At 56.9% G+C, this 19334-nt stretch overlaps 1 protein-coding gene across 4 annotated transcripts in view; it reads left to right on the plus strand.

The window, feature by feature from the left end:
• ZMIZ1 (zinc finger MIZ-type containing 1) overlaps positions 1-19334 on the plus strand; it is a 245141-nt gene that overhangs the window by 83719 nt on the left and 142088 nt on the right. For 3 of the 4 annotated variants that reach the window (XM_030797701.1, XM_030797705.1, XM_030797704.1), the window contains exon 4: positions 9093-9176. The gene's annotated coding sequence lies outside the window, so the exon portion shown is untranslated. The remainder of the gene's footprint in view (positions 1-9092; positions 9177-19334) is intronic. The other variant, XM_030797703.1, reaches the window with a different exon arrangement.

Here is a 19334-nt window from a genome sequence, read left to right on the forward strand (position 1 = left end):
GAGGATGGGTTCTGTCTGTTGATGCGCAGGTGAAGGGTGACTCCCCTGAAAATCTCACCGTGTCGCTGGACTGAGGGAACCCCTCTTTCCAAAAGAATGAGACCCCAGATTCAAGGGAGAAGAAGGGGCATCCTAGAACTTCCCTGACAGCCTCAGCTGGGAAGCCCCTGGGGAGGCCCTGAATGCCTTCTAGGGTGGGCCCTGGGCCATGCTCTGGGCAGATGCTGGCTCAAACAGGGCTGGTAGTAGACAGAACAGAATAAGGACCCTCCTTGTAGTCCATCACTGGGCTGGACTGTGTCCTCCATCCCATGGTCCTCCTAGTAGCCCAGGGCACTGGCAGGCATTGTTCCTCCTGCTTGGCAGATAGAGAGACAGAGACTTCAAGGGATGGAGGAGGCACTTGCCCAGGTCAAGGGCTGGATTTGAACCTCACTTCTGTATAAACAAAATCCCAGTGGGGAAAGTCGAGCTTCCCTGGGAATCTGCCCTGGTGGGACTAAAACGTGATCAGCAAACCTGTCATCCCCGTTCTTCCCTGGCCTTCCAGCAGGTCCCCTGCAGACCACCACTGGCTGTCCTTGCGGGAGAGAGCTGATGTTCCTGTAGATAGCAAGTGCTCCTGTTGCCTGGGCTCTGAAAGCCGGAGGTTGAACCATGCGCTTGACACCCATTAAACCTTCTCCCTCCTCATGACCCACTGAAGAAACTGAGGCAGAGAGAGGTGCAGGGACTTGGCTAAGGCCATGTGGCTTGTGAGCCAGCCAGGATTTCATCCAGGCCTGGGTGAGGTTAGAGCCCATGCCCAGACCCGCCACCGCCCGCTAGCAAGAACAGGACTTTCCTTTGTCCGGCATTTCACTTCAGACTGGCCTGGCCCACGTGTGGCCAGAATCCCAAAGGGATGCCTGTTTGGGAAGCGAGACCACCAGGGGGCTGGCGCCTGGCCCAGGAAGGGGGTCATTGAGAACACTCGGTGCTCAGTGGTTTGTGTGTGCCACCGACAGTGCCCGTGCCCTTCAGCCCCGCGACCTTCCTGTGCCAATCATGGGTATGATGTCAGTTCATCTAATCCTTGAGCTGCTTTTAGCCCTAGATGAGGAAACAGACTGGAGGGATAAGTGACTTTCTTGTGGGCCAGGATTGGACCCCCTGGGTCCTCAGTTGGACGTCCAACACCAGAATGGACCTGGGTTCCATTCTGGTCCACAAACCTTTTGGGTTTGTGTCCCCTTCTCTGTAGGGTGGCAGGCTTGCACTCAGAGCTTCCCAAGGACCTCCAAGGACTCTCCTGAGAGCCTCTGCCAGGCCCATTTAATGCTGCAGGGCATTTAGGATTGGGGGCCTCCCAGAGGTGGGATGGGGTGCCCTCTGGGGCAGCCCTCAGAAGCATAGGGCCAGGTGGTTGGCACCAAGCAGAGGGGCAGAGGCAGGAGGCAAAACTTCTAAGAGAGGCCATCAGCAGGAAATTCCACTTAGATCCCTGGCATTGGGAGTGGCAAGGGCCCAGGTGGGTGCCAGGGGACCTGGTCTGGCCACCCCCAGCTGGGTGCCCCTCTAAGCAAGACCTCGGTCCCTGGAAAAGGGATGGCTGTGCCCACCCTATGGGGCCTGATGAGTGGTGGGTGTGGAAGGGAGTACCTGGCACTGATTTTGCACCTGGAGGATGCTTGACACCTTGGGCTGCTCTTGTGGAAGAGGAGGTGAGGACCCTTTCCTGGGAGCAGGTGGTTCTATGAAGCCCAGCTGTGGGGGGCTGTGAAGCCTCTCCTGAGTCGGTCTCGGACTCATCTTCCCAGATCCCTGGGTCTTTCTCTATCTCCGTGATATGGGGTTCAGTGCCCCCATCCCAGGCAGGACCCCAAGTCTACACTGGGCAGCAACCCTGAGCCAGTGATAGTAATTACTTATGGCTCCTGTTTACAAAGCGTTTCCTGTGCACGTGCATATATGGGCCTAATCTTGTTATGTCCTTCAACAACTCTGTGAGAGTAGTGACTCTTAGTATCCCCCATTTTACAGATGAGGAAACTGACCCAAGTTCCTAGCCCAGCATCACGCAGCTAAGTAAGTGTCAGAGCTGAGGCCTCTCTGATGCATCGGAACCTAGATGCATTGGAACCCAGAGAGGCCACCATTCTATGCTGTGCCCTCATCCCTTGATTAAAGCAGAAATTGTTCATTTGGTGACTTGGGGAGAAGGGAGCCCCATCTCTCTTCCTCGGGTTTGAGTGGACCACTTGTCAGAGCTCAAGGCCTCTTTGATTGCTTGGAGGTGTTGGCTGGGGCAGTCGGGACCGCTTTCCCCCTTCCTTTCCAAGTTCGGGGTCTGATGCAAACTCAAAGGAAAGGGAAGCCAGTCCCTGACTGGGCCTGAGTCATTTGTTTCTGAATCCTAGTTTGAATCCTAGTTCCCGTTTTTATCATAGTGTGATCTTGGCTGGGCCCTTCCCTCTCTCTGGTCTCAGTTTGTCTCTTTGTTCAAGTCCAGCACCAAGGGGCTAGGTTGGCAGGGGCTGGAGGCCAGACAAGCCACGCGTGTGCACCACCAGCCAGGGCACGGCTGAGGCAGGATGGGCAGAAGTCATTCCTGGGGCCTGGGCGATGCTGCATGAGCTCTTCCTCCAAGAGGAGGTGTCCCTCCAGCTTGGCCCTGAGAGCACAGTAGATCAGGACTGGACAGGGAGCAAAGCCTTGGAGAGGCCCCCAGGGATGTGTGCATGTGCCTCTGCCCCACGAATGTAGCTGCGCCCTGCTCACTGATGCCCTCTGCAGCTCTCTCTTCAGCCCAAAGCTCTTCTCCTCCAAAGCCTCTGGGCCTTTGCCCAGGGAGGGGTACCCTCCTGCCTGAAAGACTGCCCAAGGGACGGTGGCCCTGACCCCCATTTTGCTTCCAGGCCAAACTGGGCAGGCCCGCCAGCACTCTGTGCACACGCCCCTAGTTATCTGAGGATTACCCGTCTCCTGTGTCTTCCCCACTGGCGTCACACAGTGTGTGAGCACCCTGGGGAAGCACAAAGGCTGGGCAAGTGCTGGCCTTTGGCGCCGTCCCCACCCCTCCCACCCCCACTCTTTACCTCTTCTCCTTCTTTTCCTTCTCTGCCGGATAGCAGGCATTGTCATCGGTTGTTTTTAAATAAAGAAATGAATGAATGAAATGAACAACTTCTAGAAGTCACTTTATAGCCCCGTTTTTAAAATGAGGAAACCAAGTCGCAGGGATGTCAGGTGGGTGGGGAGGGTAGTTCAGAGACCCCCCCCCCGGCTTTTCCCCAGTTCTCACTCTTTGGGTCCCCATGGTGCCAGGTTAGGGACCCCAGGTTTGCATGGCATGTCCTCTGGCCACAGGAACTTCCCCCACACGGAGGTGTCCTGAGGGCCCAGCAGCAGGTGCCAGCCACGACTTCCCACAATCTCAGCTTGCCAGGCCTGCACTTCTCTCACCTGGTGTTCCTGCCTTCCCAGCAGGTCAGCCCAGAGCTGCCTGTCCTCCCTTCCCTGGCCACTTTCGAGCCTTCCCCATGGGAGAGAGGAAGGTGAGGGAGCCGAGGGGCATGTGGCAAGGAACAGAAAGCAGGCCCAGCAGGCAGGCTGGGCTTCCAGGGCCGGGCGTGGGAAGACAGTGCCTACTGTCTGCTGGAGGGCATCCCGGAGCCTCCGCACAGGAGCTGAAGATCAACAGGATGACTGAACCAAGCGTACCTTGGGACTCTCGGCCAGCCCTGCCCAGGACTTCCCGCGGACCCCAAACTACCAGCTTCCTAGGTCCTCATTCATTTCTGTTCCTTGAGGCCAACTGCAGTTACTGCTCTTCGGTGAAAAGATTGAGAGGATATGCAGTTCTCCCAGAGCACCAAGTCCCTGGGCTCAGCTCTGCTGTGCCTAGAATGAAGACTACCAGGTCCCTGCCCTTATGGGCCTCGAGGCTGAAGAGATAAACAGGCACCTAATTTTAATTATGCAAGCGAAAAGAAACACCAGCATGTCTGGAAGTTCAGGGAGGGTACCTATCCCTTGGAGGTGGCTCTCAGAGAAGGCAGCATGGAGGAGGTGGCTCTATGAGCATTGAAGGATGGATAGGGTTCCAAAGGACAGTGACGAGACGTAGAGCTGCACAAGGCGGCATGTAGGGGACTGCGGCTCCTGTTCTGCCACTGTGTGATGCGTGGCCTTTGCTCTCTGCTGAGCAATTTCTTCCTCTGTAAAGTGGGACCTTACAGCTCCCTGGTGACAGGATTGTGCTGAGGATGGAGTGGTGGAGTGGGGCAGTGAGAGCTACCAGGGTTATTGAGGAAGGAGCCTGGCAGGTGGGAGAATCTACCACGTTTGAGCAGGTTGAATGGTTCTCTCTGCCGGCATAAGGGGGATGTGTGTGTGTGTGTGTGTGTGTGTGTGTGTGTGTGTGTGTGTGTTTGTGTGTGTGTGGTCAGTTGGCAGCAAGTGTGAACAGCTGATGCCTAATGACAGGAGCTCTGAAGTGGCATTGGTGCCACAGAACCCTGGGGCAGTGTGACCCTCTCCCCTTGTTGTCCACGGGGAGGTCCTTGCTTCAGCCAATGTCCAGCTCAATGTCCAGAGCACCCTGGAGCCTCCCCTGGTGGGTGCATGGCTGGAGGGGCGATTTAGGGCTGCTTCATCCTTCTGGCCCGTGGGCCTTGGCCTGCACCCTGGCCCAGCCTGGGTCTGGCTCTTCCCTGTGTCTGGATCCCCACCCCCAGCTTGGTGAGGTCAGGGAACAGGTATTTCAGGAATGCAGGAGGCGGGGCAGCCAGCCCCATTTGGATAACCACGGGGTAAATATTTGCCTTGCTCCTGGAGGCAGCACTGGCCCGCCAGGGGAGGACAGGGGCCTGTCCCCTGGGGTCATGTAAGGGGATGTGTGTGGCAGCGGGGTTCTTCAAGTTAGGGAATCACCTGTCACCCCAAGAGTCTGCTTGTTGCCTGACCAGCAGCTGTTTGGCGCATCTGTAAAATGAGGGTAGAACAGCTCAGGTACCTGAGGGTCAGTGTAGCGGGAGCTGGTTCCGCCGGCTTGGCCAGGGGAGCGGCGGGTTGGACCAGATGTGGGTGGACACCCTTGTGACCTCCGTTCTGATCCCCACTTGGCCACTTATGACCTTGAGCAATTACCCTGATTTGGATGGGCACCGTGGGCTGAGCTCTTAACTCCTTGGTATCTGCATCTGCACACCCTGTATCTTGTTAAGGCCTCACAGCTATCAGGGCCAAGGCACGTGTGTGGTCAGCAGCAAGCATGAGGAGCTGAGGCCTGGTGATGGAAGCCCTGAACTCCAGGTTGAGGGTGCCCTGGTGTAACCCCTGCCCAGCACAGCACCCAGGGCCATCTGCCCCCTCCCCCAGTGCAGCCTGGAGCCTTCTCTGGTGAGAGCCAATGGAGGGCAGTCGGCCCCTGCTTAGAGAGGAGCTGGGGGCTTAGGGAAGCCTAGTGACTTGCTCAAGGTCACCCAGCAAGTGTTCAAACCCAATTCTACCCACTCTTGCCCTAACCCTTGAGGCCAGGGCCAGCCCCAAGTGTGGATTCCCAAGCCTTAGCAGCTGTAGAGAGCAACTGGCTACTTAGCCGCAGCCTGGAGCCACCCCTGGTCCTAAATACCCCACATTTCGGGCACCTCTGCCCTCCAGGCATCCTGGATTGACCGACCCTGCATCTCTTTGGGTCAGACTCAGCCCCGGGTCAATGTGGCCGAGTGCCTCCACCCCAGCCCATACCCAGGTCCTCCCAGGGATCCCTGGAGGTGGGGCTGGGAAGGTAGATATGATTGGGGGGAACCCCTTTTAGTCCCAGGACAGTCCCTACCCCCAAGTGACATCTGCCTTGTCTGAGACTCAGCCTTGTCACTTTCCAGCTGAACACCTCTGGCAGCCCCATCCTTCTCAGTGTCATGTTCTGCAAAGCAGGGGTGGGTCCTGGCCTCTCCTCCCCCGGGAGCTTCAGATGCACTGTGAGAGTGAGGGGTGTTTCAGGCTGCTGTCGGCACGCTGCCCTTTCTGGCCTCGCAGTGAGAAGCTGCCCTGTGGTCAGGGTCTCACACACCACAGAAGTGAGAGTGCTGTGCTGAGGGTGCCTGGCAGAGCTATCTGGGCATTGGGGTCCCTGCCTCGTGGGGAGATTGGGTGGGCCTCCACTGGCCTTGAGGCTCAGGCTGCACTCACTCCGTGGCACCAAGGCCTTTCCACAAAAGAGCGCTCCCCTCCAGCCCCTTGTGGTTTATCCTTGTGGTCTGACCAGGCTGGGAGCAAACGGGGCTACACCTCGTCTCCTACCCTCTCTTCTCCCTGAACTCTACAGGAGGCCAAGCCCACACAGGCTGTGGGCCTCAGCTAAGGCACCAGCAGAGCTGGGGTGGGTGTGCACAGCATGGCACAGGCTCCTGGTTCCTGAGCCCCCCTTTCCCAGCATGAGGGGTGCCTGACGCCGTCTGGCCCTGAGCAGGGCTGCTGAGCAGCTCCCAGGGCTGGGCAGGGTTCAGGCTCTCCGGCTGGTTGCCGCATAGCGGGCAGACTGTGAGTGGGAATGGGCTGCTTACTCACATCCCAGCTGTGTTCCTGTGAGCTCCTTATTAGCTATGCGACCTCAGGAGGTTATAGAACCTCTTGGCCTCGTGTGGAAATCAGGGATGTCAGTGTCTACCTCACAGCGTTTCACTGAGTGCTAAAGGAAATATCCAGGGCACAGTCCACAATATGGACTCAATACAGGGCGCCATCCTACTCCCTCTCTCTTTCCTAGCGGGGTGGTCCAATGCAGGCTCACTGTCCCCCAACCAGGGCCTGAGTTCAAATTCTAGCACCCCCACTTATGGCTGTGTGACCCTGGCTGGGTCCCTTCCCCTCTCTGATCTCAGTTTGCCAGTTTGCCCCTTTGCACAAGCCCAACACCAAGGGGCTGGGGTGGCTGGGGCAGTGAGGTACGTGCGTGCACCGTAAGCTGAGCACCCCTGAGACGCTGATGGCCTGATGCCATTTCTCGGGGCCTGGCCGATGCTCACTGGGCAGCGAGGGCTTTTCGGCTCTGGCTTCCGTCTCAGCTGCCAAGATAATTATTTTCTCTCTGTCAGCGGCTCTGCTGGCCAGCTTGCCTTTGGGAAAGGCCTAGCTGTGGGCGGTGGGTAGGCAGGAGGCCGACTCCAGTTCTGCCCCAGTCACTGACTCACTGCGTGACCCCAGATGAGGGCAAACGCTGCCTGTCTCTGGGCCTCAGTTTCCTCCTCAGTGAAAGGGAAGTATTGGAGTCAGTGGACCCCAAAACTGTTTGTATTTCGAAGGTAAGCAGAATTTGGGGGCTGCCAGAGCCAGAAGGTCAGGATGTAGAGCCACTTCCTCTCCCCATGGCTAGGGTGGGGACACTGGGCCTGGCCCCAGCATCTTGGGGTGTAGGGTTCCAGCACTCATGGAGCCCAGCACCGGCCCCCACGGGGTCATCCATGCATCAGCTGACGTGTGTGGAGAGCCGCTGGTGTCTGGCCCTCGAATGCAGTGCCTTACACAGTCTGCACAGCTCTCTGAGGGAGGCCTTCTCGTTATTTCTATATCCCCTACCACAGTTGAGGAAACTGAGGTAGAGGGAGGCTTAAGAAATATGTCCAAGTCACACGCTTGGTATGAGGGCGAAGCCAAGATTGGAAGCAGATCCTTGTGATTACTGAGCCTGCCTCTGGATCACCAGACCTCTTTGCCTCTTATCGAGGCCCTGGGCACCATTTCTCCCTGGGAGCCCCTGCCTGTGCACAGTGAGGTGGAGTCCAGGCTGAGGCCCTTACCCCGCCCCTTGGCGTGTATGGAGGCCTATGCTTCACGTGATGTGGACACCACCTCTCCCGCTGTGAGCCACCGTCTTTGTTCTGAGAGGAGCTCGGCCCTGCAGTCAGGTTTCCTGGTTTTTAGAGGTGGGGGGCACTCCGGTGCAGAGAGGCACATGATTGTTCACGGCCACGCATTGGGGCACCTTCACAGCCATAGCTTGAATTCAGGGTTCTGCACATCCCAGCCTCCAGCTGAGACCCCAGAGAAGCCCACCAGCCAGGCCTCTGGCTGTCATCCTCCCTCCTGCCCTCGGGGCTCTGTGGGCAGTGGGGGACATGTTGGTGGGCTGTTGAGGAGGTGGGCCAGCCGAGCCCCACCCAACAAGGATGGTCGTGTGCCCACACTCCCAGTGCACCAGCAGGCCCTGCACTTCTGCCTGCTGCCATCTCTGCCCCGAGCACCACCGTCTCTGGCCTAGACCCTGGAGCAGCGTCCCCACTGCTCTTCTGCCTCCTCCTATCCCTCCAAGCCCTTCTCCCTTCACAGCCATGGGGGCTTCCTGAACTAGAACTAGGGTCACGTCCCTCAGCTGCCCAGATGCTGCTGTGGCTCCTGCCCACCCTCTCTCTTACTGTCCCTGGCCCCTGGTCTCCACTCAGCACCCCTCCCTTGCTCAGTGCATCTGCTACACCACGGACCCCAAATCCTCTACTGTGCCAGGCACTTTTCTCTGTCTTGGAGTCTTCGCATATGCTGTTCCCTCTGCCTGGAATGCTGTTTGCCGCATCTTGGCCTGCCTCTCCCTGGCTTGTCGCTCAACTTCACTTCTCCAGAGAGGCCACCTGGGACCTTGAGTCTCTGCTGTGTGGCTCCTGGACTCATTGTTTGTTTCTGGCAAGCACTGCTTTTACTTTTTACTTTTGTATTATTTGATTCTTTGCTCTCGTCTGAGTCTCCGCAAGGGTAGGGATCACTATCACATCGGCATGCTTGCTGAATGTTTGTTGAATGAATGAGTGAATGTCAAGTGCCTTTGTCATCACGTCTCCTCGGATTCTCCCAGTGACCTTGAGACATACTTTGACCCCACTTTCACACATGAGGAAACTGAACCCCAGAGAGTCTGAGAGCATATCCGTAATCACATAACCAGTAACTGGTAGGTGTGGGGAGTCAGGGGCCTGTTTATGCCAGGGCACCCCATCATGTCCCTTCAGAGTCCTCCTCTGTCAGATGGGGATGATACGGTGGCACTGGGCAGTGGCCTCATGGTCAGTGCCCGGGCCTCTGCTGTGGGTAGACTCGCTAACCTCCCACTTTCATTGCAGCAGGATGGAGCTGGAGTGAGGTGGAGGGGCTGCGAGCTGCTGACCGGCGTGTTGTGAGACACTGGTGGTTTGCAGATCACTGAGGTAGGTATGCCACGGGGCTGGCGGGAGGTGGCTGGGTCGGACGTAGGCGAGTCCCCATGAGGGCAGGTGCTAGCCACCAAATGGGCCATCCCTCTACCTGGCACCCAGGGACCTCTTGGCCTGACCTTTCTCTAGAGTGGCTGCTAGGGGTGGGGGCTGGAGGTCTGCCCGGGGAGAGGGGCAGGTCTGGCTACCTGGTCTTGGCACAGCAGCCCTGTCTGCACCACTCTAAACCCTGTGGAGTATGGGCAGCCCCACCAAAGGAGGCCCGGGTGAGCAGGAGCATGTCGGCTGAAATGGGTGCAGGGCTACCCACCCCTTCTGCCCACTCTCACAAACACACCGAGGTGGATACACTGGGCTCTGGGGTCAGACCACCTGAATTCAAATCCTGACTGGCACGCATGGTTACTCTGTGCCTCTGTTTACCCATCTCTCAAGTGGGAATGAGATGGCAGCACCTGCTCCACTCTCGCAGTGAGGAGACTGCACACCTGGCACACAGCAAGGACTGGGGACATGTCAGCCCTTTTCCTCAAGGGTGCTGGGACCCACCTTTCTCTCCACACACCTCAGTTTCCACCACCCTGCTCCCCCTGAGGACCCACCAGTGCCAGGATGGATACGAACTGGACCCCCTGCCTGATAAGGGGGGCAGGACACCTTGGGGAGCAACTGAGAGCAGCTGGGGCCAGCAGGTCCTGAGGTCGAGCCCAGCTCTGTCCCGTGCCCCAGCATTTCTCATCATGGGGTGGTATTTCAGGGTTGATCTCACTTGGCCCTGTGCCCGAGGGTGACCTGTGTAATCCCTGTTTACTTGGCAACTCTCAACCTAGAGATGAGAGGCTTCACAAAAATCCTTACTTGGGCCAGAGCCCTTTGTCCCAAGGCGTCGTGGCGCTGGGGCAGCCCGGGAGAGGGGAGTCTTCGCCCTGGTGTGGAGCTGTCTTCTAACATCCCCTGCTGCCCTCAGCGTCCCTCCTGGAGCTTAGCACTTCCAGGGGCCTAGGGCAGGGCCAGGTGAGCCTCAGTCAAGCTCCGACGTTGGAGAGCCAGGCTCTGTCTCCCTTCCCGCTGCAGGAAATCCCAGCTGTCTGCTGATCGGCTGCATGACCTTGGGCCAGTCCCTTTCCTTGTGTGAGAGCCAGCTTTCTCATCTGAAAATGAGGCTGATTATACTGACATTGCTGACAGGGCTGCTGTGAGGATGCTTAGAAGCCATGAATATTTTTAAATGTTACAGTCTCGTGAGCATCTGCTGTGTGTGTGCCAGGCACTATGCTCCTTTAATACCTCTTTCTCCCCACAAGAATCCCACGGGGAGGTTTGTCTAATTCATTCTCCAGAGGCTTGGCGAGGTTAGGAAACCCACAGAGCCGTCAGTGCTGGAATGGGGATTTGAACTGAGGTCCATCAGGATTAACCAGTGCACAAGGCCTTAGAGGCCAGGGCGGGGCCCCAGGACAAGCATGGGAGCTGCTTGGGGAAAGCCCCTCCATTTCTGCCCTGCAGCCTTTGCCCAGCCTGCCAAGTCTGCTGCTCTCTGGAGCCAGAGGGTGGCCCCCAGGCTGGTGGCCTGCCCCTCCCGATGGGGCCTGCCTGCAACTCGATAAGGCTAGGGGAACCCTCTGCTAATTGTCTGGTAACCTTTGAAATTCTCCTTCACAGTGGGTTCTCTTTTCGGATGTTTTTCAAGGTAATTCATTCCTTTTCCAGAAATTGCCAGTGGCGGAGCATTAGGCAGCTGGTAATTAATCATAGGAGCAGCTTCGAGTTGATTCTTTGAAAAAGAAAAAAAAAATGAGGAAGAGAAAGCCTTGGTGGAAAAAGAAAAGAAAAGAAAACCACTCCAAGGCGAGGGTGGTAATCAATACCTTGGTGTCCTAGAAACGGCTGGGGGTGGGGACGGCGAACATGCGGCCTTCTCTCCTTCTTCCCAGGGCTGGCCCACTGTCAGCACCAACAGCGGCAGCGTGGGGCTCCGCTCTTGACCATTGGCTCCCTGTATGGCTTTGAGAAGTTGCTGCCTTTCCCTGGACTCAGCTTTGCCACCTGTAAAATGGGTGAAGGGCAGCTGTTAAACTAAAAAGAACATTGAATGAACCATTGTTCACTACCACGTCTTAGTCCCTGGCACAGAGCAGTGGCCCCATTGATATTCTGTTAATTGAGTGAGTGAGTGAGTGAGTGAGTGAGTGAGTGAGTGAGTGAGTGATTCTCATGGGTCCTAGCTAGCTGTCTTGAGTGAAGGAGGTGGTACTGGCTGTAGGATATTGTGACTGTAGCTCTGTTATAATTCGGAGTGACAGTCAGAGTGATGGGCCAGTTCTGTCACTTTCCATGCTAATGATGAAAGGACAGTCTTGCTTGGTGAACTCCGGCCAGGAGACCTCGGGCCCCTTAGTGGCAACCATGCTATCTCTTCAGCATCTTCTAGTTCAACTTTCCAAGAGTCTGAGCTATCTGGAGACTTTATGTTAAAAAGCTGCCTCCTGCAGAGGTGGTGAGTTCCTCGTCACTAAACTGTGTACAAGCTGGGGTTGCAGCTGTGTGGGCCACTTGGACAGGGGATTTGGGGGCTTGGAGCATCCCTGAGTCTGGGAGAGAGCATGAGACTCTCCAGGATGGTTACTGGGGAGGCTGCACTGATGGGGAGGAAGCCTGTTCCTTCCGGAGCCCCTTCCCAAAGGTCCCAGGGGAGGACTGGACGAGGATACAGGTGCCGAGGCATCATTGCCTGCTCCCCGCTGACTGGCCCCATTGCATGGACATAGGGGCACTGAGCAGGGTTGAGGGAAAGAGCCACACTCCTTACATCAGGGGGTGTCTAACAGGCTGTGGGTTGGGTAGGGGGGTGGGGAGGTATAGAAAGCCCTTGTCTGGGAGGTGGGGGCCTCAGACCTAGGTCTGATATGCTGGTCTGTCTGGTGTAACCTCAGCAGCTCCCTTTCCCTTTCTGGGATTTGGGCCACGATCCTTCAGGAGAGGGTAGCAGATAGGGAGTGTGTGTTCTCCAAGCCTTCCTCCCCTGCCCGGGTGAGCTCAGTTTGGGAGCCGGAGCTGGGCCTGACAAAGCCGGTTTCCTCTTAGCAGCTTCTCTCATTCTGGCCCTAATGTGGGACCGGGGTTCCTTGCCCAGAGACCCAGGATGACAGTGCACCCTAGCCTAAGTAGTGGCTCTGGGAGGCTCAAAGCTTCCAGAGGGAGGGAGGGAGGAGGGTGTGGGGCTGTGTGCTTGTGTGTAAGTGCGTGTGTACTAGTGTGCGCCTGTGTATGGGTGTGATTGTTCAGCAGGACATGTGAGGCTGTATGAATATTCATGAGTATTCAAGGAAAGGGGAGACCCCTCCCTCCCGTGTGTGTCAGGATCTCCATGTGCACACTGGCTCCACATTCAGCTGGCCTGGGGGACCCTGACCACAGTGGAGCTGACTAAGGGGCAGTGTGGGGGCCAAGCATTCAGGCCCAAGAGTTCCGACCTGCCCTCCCACAGCTGGAGGTCTTGACAGCTCCCCATGGTCACCGGAGGGCATGGATTTGGCGGCCATGCCTCCTGCCACAGACTTACACCCTGTGCCTCTGGCCTGAAGTCTCTGGGTGGGCCCAACCAGCTCCCCCTAGGCGGGCCTGGTCTGCTAGGGGGATCCTCTGTGAGCAGCCAAGCCTCACTTGGCACTAGTCATTTCTTTACTTCTTCCAGCCTTGGCCTCCAAGCCCCAGCTCAGCTGTGTGTGTGTGTGTGGGGTGTGTGTGTGTGTGTGTGTGTGTGTGTCTGTGTGTGTGTCTGGGCTCTCCCTGCGGGGTGAGGCAGCGGGTCCATCTCTGCGTGTCTCTGTCCCATCTCCCCATGGCAGTCTGTCCTCATCTCTCCCTGCAGCTCTCTCCTGCCCAGTTTCCCTGTCTTCTAACATCCCAGAGGCTGCCTCCTCTGCCACACCCCTCCCTGTCCCTGCAGTGTATCCCACAGTCCCTGCACCTCCTCACCTCTGCTCTCCTTCTCAGGGCCACTCCTTACCAGGCCTCCCAGCAGCATGGCTGCACCATGCCACCGTGTCACTGCTTCTTGTCATCCTCAGGGCTCTGCACAACAGAGGCCTCCCTACCTGCTGCCTTTGCCTAAATCTGGCTCCAGCCAACATGCCACTCCCTTCCACCCTGCTCTTTGGCGGGTCTGAGACAGCCCCACATTCCCAGCTGCTGGAGGCTGCACTCCGTGTGTGGCCAGGTGGTGGGGGCAGGTGCCATCCCCTCCCATGGCCCTGCCGTGCCGGCCACCTCCTGGCTCAGGAGTGCAGGCTGCTAGCCCACCCTGCAGCTGCCCTGTACCGTCCTGGGCATGTGGGTTGCTGGTCACCAGCTGGAGCAGGAAAATGAGAGGCGGCCTGTGCCCACTAACAAGGGATGGTTGGAAACCTGGCATCTCCCTCCAGCATTAATGAAATTCCTGCTATAATTAGAAGTGAGGTGTACAGGAGCTGGCTGCCGGGTGGGAGCATTTGTATCCTCATGAATAAATAAATTGTCCTCTCCTGAAGGGAGAGGAAGCTGAAAGGTGTAGGCCCAGAGGGTCTCAGTGGCCTGTGAGGTGCAGAGGCCCCACCACTCACCTGGACGCCCTCAGGAAGCTCCCTCGGTCCCCGGCCCTGGTCAGCCAGTCTTCCTGGAAGTGCCTGCTGCGTGCCCAGCCGACTCAGCCTGGCATTCGAAATCGCCGCCATCTGGCCCCAGCCTCCTTTCACAGCCACATCACATGCTAGCCTTCTGCCAGCACCCTGGGCTGCAGCTCCACCGCGCCGCCCCCCGCCCCTGTTCTTCATCACACCTTCCCACTCTGTGCTCCAGCCTGAGTTTCTATGGGCTGCCTCATGGCTCCATCCTCAGAAGCCTTCCTCAGGCCACACCTGTGCCTCCTGGAAGCCCCAGTAGCCTTCCCTGGACAGGCCTCCTAAATCCAGAGCCTTCCTTCGACACTCTTCATGCCGTTTAAAGTGTGCATCAGACTGCCCACCAGGCTGTTTTTCATTTTTCGTTGATTACATATTGGGATGGTAATGTATTAGATTCACAGGGCAGATATTTTACATTCTTCATCATACTAAGTCTTTGAAATCCGGTCATTGCAGTCTCCACTGTTAGCTGTATTGCATGGTGCATGCTTGGAGAGTCCTGTTTCATCTTGCAGGTGAAGAAACTGAGGCCTGAGGAAGGAAATCCTGTAGGTGAGTTTGCAGAGCACAGGCTGTCTCTGTAGGCAAGGCCACTGCTGTCCTGCAGGACAAAATAAGGAACCGAGGCACAGGGCATTTGTCCTAAAGATATATCGAGGCAGGCAGGACCATGGCTAGAACCCAGGTGACTGAACCTGAAATGAATAGAGGAAAGGCGATGTGAGCGATTTCATTCCCCCCGCCCCACCCACAGTAGATTTCAGTGCTTGAGGCTGCCCTGTACTTCATGCCCAAACAGCCCCAGACCAAGCAGCTGTCACAGGCTGGGCCACATATTGGCCAGTCCTGCCCTTCATCCCTCCCAGCTTCCTGACAGTGAGCATACACCCTAGACGGAGCTAGGAGGGTGAGAGCCCTCGCTCCTCCCAGGAAAGGTCACCCCTGCCCTCCAGCCCCTCCCACATCAGCCAGCAGAGTCTGAATCTCAGAGGTGCCCAAAGGTTGTGTCCTGCCAACCAGCCCAGCTCTCCAGCGAGTGGAGGATGCCTGCGGCAGGGATGGCTCCAAGGCTAGGAGGGAGAAGAGGGGATTTACTCCCCAGAGCCTGGCCCTGCCCCTGCTGGCCTAGAGAGTTCTCCCAAAGTGGGGTGTTTCTTAGGAGTCAGGCTGGCAGCAGAACAGCCCCTCCAGAGCCCTCCGCCCTCTGGAGCCGATTTTCCTCTTTGTTACCCGCAGGCACCCTCCGGCTGCACTTGGCTGTACGCTCCATTTACGATCTACCTCTTGTTTGGCTCTGCTCAGGCAGTGTGGCAGGGAGTCATGGAAGGTTCAGGTGCTCGTCTCCCTCCACTGCAGACAGGGCTGGTGCCACTACCCAAAGCGGAGCTCCCCTGGGGGCCTACCTCCTCCCACCAGCAAGGGCTGCAGAGTTTGAGTGTACTGAGCCAAGAGCCCCCCTTTCTTTCCCCAGCCCATTCCCTCCTTCATCTGCACACAGGCACCCCATGGCCTTTTCTTGTCTCTGCTCCTCCAAGCCAGCCATCTGCTCTTTCCCCACTAGACCGTATACTCCTTGAAAGCTCAGGGCAGGCTGTGAACCATGTCCCCAGCACAGTCCCTGGCCAGTTCTGTGTTGAAGGGCAGCTGAAAGCCACAGGCACCCAGCTGGTGCACCCTGAGCTTCCTCTGGGCATAGCAACAAGGTGATGTCTAGCATCCCAGTTGCTAATGTGCTTGTGGGCCGTGTTAAGAAGGATTCGGAGGCTGTGTGCAGACTCCACGAGAAATAATGCTGTGCATCGTGTGGCGCATGGTCGTGCTCTCAGCCCTGCTCCCTGGGTATCAGGTCTGCTTGATTGATGTCTCAGCTCTGGACTGTGGCCAGTGCAGGAGGAGGGAAGAGGCAGGGACCTCAGTGTGACCCCCACAGGTGACCGTCCACCCTGGCTGCTGGGTGAGCTGGGCCCCAGAGAACCTTCTAGAGCCCCCAGGGTGTTGACTGGTTAATGGAGAGCAGGAAATTTATGGTCGCTGAGCCTTTGGAAGCTTTTTGCTCACATCTGCCTCCCCCATTAAGTGCTTCTCACCCTTCTTCAGCTCCAGTTTGGGAAAGAGCAAGCACATCTTGCCTCACGGCTGTTCTGGGACCCTCCACCGCTCCCCTGAGGCATCTTTAGGGACCTCTGTTGGAGCCTAGGGGAACACGTCTGCTTCATAACCTCTGTGGATTGCTCCCGTGGTGCCACTTCCATCTGGCCCACCCTCAGGTTGCCCTTGTCACCACCTGGTGCCCAGGTGCCCTTGTCACCATCTGGGGTTCCAGCCCCCTATGCTTCGTTGCCTCTGCCCCCAGCCCCCAGCAATTCCCTCTCAGGTAGGAGTTCCCAGCTGCCTCCTGCCCGGCAGCTCCAGCGTGGTCAAGGATTTAGCCAGGAGGACTTTGATGCACTAGAACCTATAAATAATCTGGAGCATTTTTATGCTCTGATATGGAAGAAATGCAACAGATTTCCTTGCATCCTGTAGCCAGCTTAGCCTGTCCACAGCCACAGCTCCAGAAAGGCTGATAAAGATCATCTCATCCCTAGTATTGACTCCCCCAGGTGCTGCCCAGACACCTCCATTGCTGGAGAAGTCACCACACAGTTTTGCTCACGTAAATTCAGTGTGATAGAGGATGAAGTGTGGCGTGTGGTCAAAAGTGTGTGGGTTTCAGGGACAGACGGTTCTGGGTTTAAATCTCTGTTCTGCCACCTATCAGCCAGGTGAGTCTGGACAAGTTTCTTTCATCTTCGACTCACCTGTTTCCTCATCTGTAAAGGGGTGCAGTGCACCCACCTGGTAGGATAAAATGCAGCAATAGCTACACAGCACCAGTCCTCTCTGTTAGCAGCAGACTGGTGCCCTTGGGGAGATACCTCCCACCCCTCAAACAGGAGCATCTGCTTGAAGTGGGCATTTGTTAGCTCTGGACCCAGACGCTTCCCTCTCCAGAGACAGTGGACCCCCAGGTCCTCTCTTGAGCTTTCAAGTGGGAACTTCCAGGAGGATACTTTGAGATGGAGGCGCAGTGCTTCCCAGGGATGCTAGCACTCCCAGGCCACCTGGGACACCTGTTTAAATGCAGATCACCAGGCCCCTCTCCTGGAGTCTGATTCTGTACATCTGGAGTTGGGCCTAGGCCTCCAATTTTTAAACAGATGCCCCCAGAAAATACCTGCGATCTGGCCAATCTGGGACACACTGGTGCCTGCAAAGGGGAGCTGGCCTAGAGACTTGAGCCAGTTCCTCTCTTGTGGCTCAGTTTTCACACTGATAAACCAGGGGTTTAGATGACCTGGCAGGGATCTTCCTGCCCTTAAAACCTCATGAAAATCAGACAGACATTCCCTGATGTCCCCTCTACCAGGCTCCCTGGGGCAGATCTGTGGGTTTCCGCCCCATTCCTTCTAGCCACAGAGCATTTGGCTCAGCAGCCTTCTGCCAGCCTCAGAGCCCTAGGGATAGATAGAGAAGCTGTTCCCTGGGTGTCACATGCCATTTATTGGCCATTCCCTTGCCTTCCAGGAGGCCCTAACTCTGCAGGCATTAGCGGAGTCCACTCAGATCTGAGATCTTTTCTGTAAGCTGAGCTGGATCCCTAACTGGTACCTACTGGGAGGTAGGTCAGGGGCCAGAGTGGGTGGGGGCAGTCCTGCAGCTCCTCTGAGGCATCTGGGAGCCTTATTAGTTAACACACATGAAAGCCTGCAGCGTTGGAACTGCAGAATGACCCCACAGAGCCCTCCCTGTCTTGTTACAGATGAGGAGACTGAGGCCCGAAGTGGAACGTGCTTGCTAGGAGGATGTGAGCTCTGGGAGCTCCATGTGGCTCACAGTCTGGTCTCTGAGCCAACTCATGTGGCCCACCGTGCCTCTCCTTGTGTGGTCCATCTAGGACGGGCAGCCCCACCAGGCTTAAGCCCTCAACTTAAGCTACTGAGTCCCTAGGAAAAGACAGTGCCATCTCAGGACAGGTCCGAGGGGCTGCCTGCTCCTGAACACTGGTCCCTTCTTGGACCCGCACTGTCAGCCTAAATCAACAACCCCCTCCCAGCCCATGGGTCCTCCCACCCCAGCCAGGGCAGCCCCCGTGGAAGCTTTCCAGGAATATCCACACACAGCGCGGTGAGCTCCAGAAATGGAAAGGCTCTCACACTCCCTGCTCCCTCCGGTTTTCCACTTACTGCTGCTCAGGGGAGTTAATAAGCAGAGGTGAAAAAGCTGGCCCTGTCCTAATGAGATCTCGTTTAAGGCAGCTGGGTCTGGGCTAATGCCAGAGAAGGAATTCTTCACTGCCGGGCCTTCACTCCACCGGGGATGAGGCCAGGGCCTAGAACTTAGGGACTGGCCTGGGCTGTCGCTCAGAGGATGCCAGGGGCCAGAGCTTTGTCTCCTTCCTGAGCTGGGAGTCCCACTGGGTCCTTAGTTCACATGTGGTGCCTGGTACAGCACCCACCTTCAGGCCTCTGCACAAGTCAGCCCCTCTCCACTGCACTCTCCATCTGTACTCAGTAAGGCAGCAGTATTTAGTAAGCACCTACTATTTGTGTGGGTCTGTGCTCGGCTCTTCAGGAGACAAAGAAACAGACCTGTGCCAGCCCCAGGGGAGCTCACAGTCTAGGCCACTGTAGGCCACATGCAGGAAGAGAATTTTTGATGGACCGTGTTCACAGGGCAAGGGATGTGTTGAGATCAAAAGAGGAGGAGTCCTTGGGGAGTGAGGGTCTATGGAAGGCTTCCTGGAGGAGGATGACTGTAATGGATTGACACTCAGAGCATTTCAAGAATTTCAGGTGGGGCTAGGGCTGGGGCAGGTGATAATGTTTGTACCAGAGCATCACTGGGCACACACCTGGCCCTGTCCTGTGACAGGAAGGCCCAGCGAGGACGGAGCCATGCTATTGAGGCAGCCACAGGCTCAGACCTGGTACATCGTAGGCCATATCCCTATGAAGTGAATGACCAGCACAGAGCACTGCTTTTTAAGTGTAGGAATGTAGTAGGCACTCAATAAATGCTGACCAAATGGAGGGTACATCGCATACACTCAAGTATCCACAGAGCAACCAAGAGCTCAGGTCAGGAAGCAGCAGGGACGAGGAGATAGGGTACGAGGCGCCTCTGGGGCAGGGGCAGGGCTCAGAGTAGCTCAGCCTCATTCGTTGGAACCCAGAGTAGTGGGTGCCTGCTGGGGGCATCCTTCAGAGCCACATGTCACCCTCCTAAGGGCACACTGTGACACCTGACCAAGCAGGAACATGGCGGGTGAGAACGCCTAGGGCCCAGCTGGGAGCCTCCCTGGGGCACATCTGTACCCAGTGTTTGGTGCATGCCCTAGACAGACCCACCCTCCCTAGAGCCTCTGGGACAGGAGGAAAATGAGCGCCTGTGGCATGTCTGTCACTGAAGGGCAGAGAACAGGCCAGCTACAAAGCCCTTAGATGGTCAT

This window comes from Nomascus leucogenys, chromosome 18, assembly GCF_006542625.1.
Source record: "Nomascus leucogenys isolate Asia chromosome 18, Asia_NLE_v1, whole genome shotgun sequence".
In the NCBI taxonomy this organism is placed as follows: domain Eukaryota; kingdom Metazoa; phylum Chordata; class Mammalia; order Primates; family Hylobatidae; genus Nomascus; species Nomascus leucogenys.